Below are 5515 nucleotides of genomic sequence, written 5' to 3' on the forward strand. Positions count from 1 at the left end.
CCCACCCCTCTCTCTTTGCTTAGTTAGTAGATGATTTTAGTAGTAGTAGATGTTAATTTAGGGTTCATAGATAATGATTTTTAGTAGTAGTGGATATTAATTAGTAGTAGTGATGGTAAACTAGTCGTATAATTAGCAGTAGTAGATGTTAATTAGTAGTAGATGTAGTAGTAGATGTTAATTAGTAGCAGTAGATGTACTAGTTTCTTTCTATTTATAAGAAGTTTATATTAAGTAAGAACAAGTTGAATTAATAGAACTAGTTTAGTTTTAGTTGAACTAGTTTAGTTTAGTTGAACTAGTTTAGTAAGTAAATTAATAACTAGTTGAACTACTTTATTTTTAGAAAGAACTAGTTCTTTTCTATTTATAGTAAGTTTATATTTAGTAAGAACTAGTTGAATTAATAGAACTAGTTGAACATGTCATATTTGTTGTTATTTTTTAGTTTAAGCAATTATTTCATGTTTTGGTTACATCCTTCGAGTGGCCTATGTTTTGCCGGAGTGTTGATTAATTTCCGTTCCGGCAAATTTCAGGCGCTCGATATGTCTTTTTTAGGAAAGGTCATGCCGGATTTTTCCGTGAATTCTGGCATGACTTGTGCTAGAATATGTACAAGTTTAATCTTTGAATTATGAACATAGGAAATGTCGTACTCGGACGACGACAGTCTCCTGAGGGAGTGCAGCTGGTGCCACGATGATCGAGGTATGTGCGACAGGTTCGTTGAGCTGGATGAAGATCGGCGCTTCAGCATTAAGCTCGAGGAGACCTTCGATGTTGAAATGGTACGCAACAACGACAAGTGTTTTTTTCGTAATTAAGCATGACTTCAACTATTTCAACGTCTAATTTGCATCTTTTACAATTCGACTAGCTTATCCCATGCCATGCAAGACGCTATGTCTTGGAGAGGATGGGTCTTGAAGACCATGAAAACTTTGAAACAAAGAAAATACACCTAAGGACCCATCATGATATGGATTTTGAAGTAAATCTGTGCAATGCTCAGAGCGTAACCCATTTTGGTTTCGAAAATTGGGAAGCACTTTGCAAAATGTATAGTTTTTATGAGGGTATGATTGTCACCATGGATCTTGGTGATCCTGACATCGAGCAAGACAATATGGACATTTGGGTCCTTGTTGATACGCTTCCGATTGTACCGCTATGTGAGTTTCTCAAACATAGTTATTAACTAATTTATATTGTTTATTTCAAAACAGTTGACAAATTATTTCCATTGACAACTTATTTTGATTCTTCAAAGACTTTGCGGAAGATGGTAGACAAAACCCACTACACCGATGGCTCCGAATTAACTTATAAGGAGAAAAATCATCTGATCGCATTTTGTACTCTTCTTGAGGATTACAATAACTATTATCGAACTCCTCCAAATTATGGTGAATATGTGCCACTAGTGCATGTGTTGAACCACGATAACTTCTCTAGAGATACCCTGGTAAGATTTTTTACTATTACGACATCCGTGCATCTTTTGCATACTTCTAAAACTAGTACATCATTGCTAACTACGAGTTATTACTATGTTTTTCAACAGAAACTCCCGATGGATTGTGTGCCTCATCTGATGTATCTGAATGGTCGCCTTACAGTTCTGAACATACTGCCAGGTAAATCTAGGGAGCTCACCTGTGCATATCGGATTTCTAAAATCGGTGAACACATGTTCATCAAAGAATGGAAGAAATGTATGGACATCCGCAATGAGGTTCTTGGAAGTAACATTCAGCGAAAGGCAAGAATTGGAGATAGGCTAATCTCCATTCTCCATAATGGAGATTCAGGGGCTATCCTGTTTTTTGCTATTTTACCTTAGAAAATGTAGTAGGTCTTAATCGAATGTAGTAGGTCCTATGAGGTACAATATGTTTATTATGTGATTACGACTAGTGACCAATTTGCTATGTGATGTCATTGATGAAAACGATGATCTTGAGGAGGTGTTATATGACAATGATGTATTATGATGATAAGTTGTTAATGATATGATGATGATGATGATATTATTATATCATTGGGTGAAAGAACCGTGGATTAGTTTCAAGTGGATGGAACCGTGGATTAGTTTCAAGTGGATGGACATCCACTTGAAACTAGTCCACGGTTCTTTCACCCTGTGATGTAATAACTCATTATGATGTAAAAATAATCTCTAAATTCCTGTTGTATGAAAACTTGTGTAAAGGTGTATGAATACAACATGAAATAAAAAAGAAATAAAATACTAAATAATAGTAGTAGCGCAGGCAAGGAGAAGTGCTACTACTAATTACCAGTAGCGCTCTTCGGGAGAAGCGCTACTACTAAGTCAATTTAGCAGTAGCGTGGGTCTAGGCACGCTATTGCTAAGCTTTAGCTGTAGTGCCTTATCAATAGCGCTCCTGCCCGCACTACTGATAGGCCTAAAACCCGCGCTGCTGCTAGGCTTTTCCCTAGTAGTGTCGTACGGCAACAAATCGGCCGTAGACAGCATGGTCCGCCTTTGACCGCCATGTGCAAGGTTCGTGCTATCTTATTCAATCTCACCGTGGTTCCATCGTACCATTTCATGCGGTGGCCCATTGCATGGCTGATCCCAATGTTGGACAAAGGTTCTACGGGAACGGTGTCACCGTTGTAAATGTTGTGCAAATTGATGTTGGTCCCTCCCGTACATATGCAAGACAATCTCCACTCACACCGAGCCTAACCTGTGAAACAATGGGCAGGGGGAGAATTTGGAAATGGACACGGAAGTAGTCTTTAGAATGCATTTACTACGTGATCAAACTCATCTTACCTGCTCATCGGAGGAAATCCAAGTGCCCCTTAACATCGGCATCTCAAGGGGCCTCAACTTGCAACTACGGCCATGCCGCGCTGGCGAGACCCCAAGGAAACATCCTCCTGCGTTCCACGGAACATCAAGATGCATTTGTATGAGTAGTTTATCTTGTGAGAGAAAAGGATGAACGGGGGAAGGCCTCTAGAGATAGAGATGGACACTGTCGTGGATTTGTCACGGCAGATGTCCTTAGTGTCAGGACTTACTCGCGAGGCCAACGCATCTATGCGGTAGCTTGAGAGGGGTTAATCGGGACGAGAGACGCAATACACAAGACAAGGATTTAAACAGCTTCGGGCCCCGGGAAACATCATCCGGTAATAGCCCTACATGCTGTTTGTGGTTAGATCTCATTAGGCTCATCAGGGAGACACCGCATCAGCTGGCTCCCCTTTGTGTCTAGCCCTAGATATTGTTTCTTGTTGCCCTCCTCTTTGGGGAGCCCTGCCCCACCTTATATAAGTTAGAGGGGCGGGTTACATGTGGAGTCCAAATAGGATTAGGACTAGCCTACCTTCTACTACAAGCTGGATATAAGTCCGGGTCTTAATTCCCTATAAGGGAGATATTCCTCATGTCTTTCCTCTTTAAGTCGGCCCACCATCACATGAACCGGCCTACTGGGCCTTGCCGCCCATCTGACCCGCCCACCGGATCTCCAATGAATCATAAACCGTCCGGTCCAAGCGAGTCGCCAAGCTCCAGTCGGGTCACACTTCCGGCCGGGTCATACTGCGGGGTATATCCCCGACATTAGCCCCCAGTTTAGCTTGGATTTATCCATGGTAAACTTATGCTGCAAAACAAACACAAGAACAAAATTGACAAGCTGTGCTCCAGGTTAATATTCTTGTAAGCCGGCACTTGATCATCCTTAAGTCCTTGCCATTTCCTCCTTCTAAAAAATCCGGGCCAATAGACCAGCTTCATACTCAAATTGCTGACGTTGGTGTCTCATAGAGAAATATTGTGAAGAATAATCCACTTGAGTCGGCTTCCAAAGCGCCAGCTTAAGAAATATTGGTTTTGAAATACTCATCTGATATTCAGCCGGTTTGAAAATATAGAACTTGTCAATCTATGATTTCCAAAATCACTGGGTTATAAAACTGATAATTCATGGTTATGATTGTTTCCAACTCCGGTTCATGATTTTTGCCAATGCCGGTTCATGATTATTGATGACGCCGGGTTACGATTGTTGTAGACACCGGGTCATAATGATTGGTGATGCCGGGTCAATCTGGTTTGCTCAAAACTAAAAATTGGAAGATATTTCTCCCTTATATCCATATCACCTCCCAAGTCTTGAACAGAACAAAGTGATGATTTGAGACTTGTTTCCATATAATTACTGCCACTTTGAAGAAATCCATGTTCATCTCAGTTATTAGTAAAAACTGAATACTCCATATATGTAGCCCCCAAGTGTCGGGTTGTCATCTTTGCAGCAACCTGGGACTTGAAATTGCCTTATGCTCATAATTAACCAGTGTAGCCTCCAAGGGCCGGCTCATTATGCAATAATGAGCAGGGACTTTGTAGATATAACCATGTAAACTTGAACAACAATGTGTAGCCCCCAAGGGCCGGCTTAGTAAGATAATTAGTACTGAGCTGGGACTTTGTATATAATTGATAATAACATCATATAATATAATCTCCACCATGGGGCTTGAACCCACGTCCACAAGGTTAAGAGCTTTGTACTCTACCAACTGAATAGTGAACTGTTCAATATAATGGATTAATGCTTGTGTACCTTGAATTTTTGACAGGAGCAATTGGTAGCCCCCAAGGGCTAACTCATTTAGAATGTGATGAGTCGGGTCTTCAATAAGTTGAGCAAAAAATGACTTTGCATTAGCCCCCAAGTGCCATGGTGCATGCTGGAAGTGACATGGGACTTGCATACTTGATATAATCCCAATCTGAAAAATATAGCCCCCAAGTGTCGGGTCATAAGCCTGCAGCGACTCAGGACTATTCCTTCCATTGTAGAATAGATCATATCGATTGATAAAAATAATAGCTGTTGCGCTAAAGCGACTTTGAAAACCTCAATCATAACACTGGTTATTGATAATCACAATAGAAATCCAGCCATGTTGGCTATTCGAGATTTGAATAATATAATCCGGTATGAAAACCTCAATCATTCAATATCATCATGAAAATCCAGCCAGTTTTGGCTATAAAAGATTTGAATACCTCATCGGTTAACAAGTAAATCCGGAGTTTAAATACCTGGCAGCTCTTGGATGATGACGACTTAATGCGCATTCATTGTAAGCCGGAATTTTGTAACCCGGTGATCTATAGCCCTTGAGAAAATCAATAATTGATAACCCTTTTGAGACACCAATTTCAGTGATGAGCTTGGACTGAAGCATTTATATAAGTCATAATTCTGCAAATCCTGCACCGAGTTTAAACAACATATGCCCTGGCGAATTAACGTCAAGGGAAAGGGCGGGTAACCACCCAAATGTAGTCTTACCCTGCACACAAGTAGATCACAAGATCCCTACGATCCTTTGAATGATACTGCCGGTTTATGTGACCAGGACAGTGAAGTTGATAACTCAACTCTGTAAGAGCCGACACATATGATATTTGTGACAACTCAAATACTTGCGATTGTATAAAAACAGATAAAAA

Source organism: Triticum dicoccoides, chromosome 6B, assembly GCF_002162155.2.
Source record: "Triticum dicoccoides isolate Atlit2015 ecotype Zavitan chromosome 6B, WEW_v2.0, whole genome shotgun sequence".
Classification (NCBI taxonomy): Eukaryota; Viridiplantae; Streptophyta; class Magnoliopsida; order Poales; family Poaceae; genus Triticum; species Triticum dicoccoides.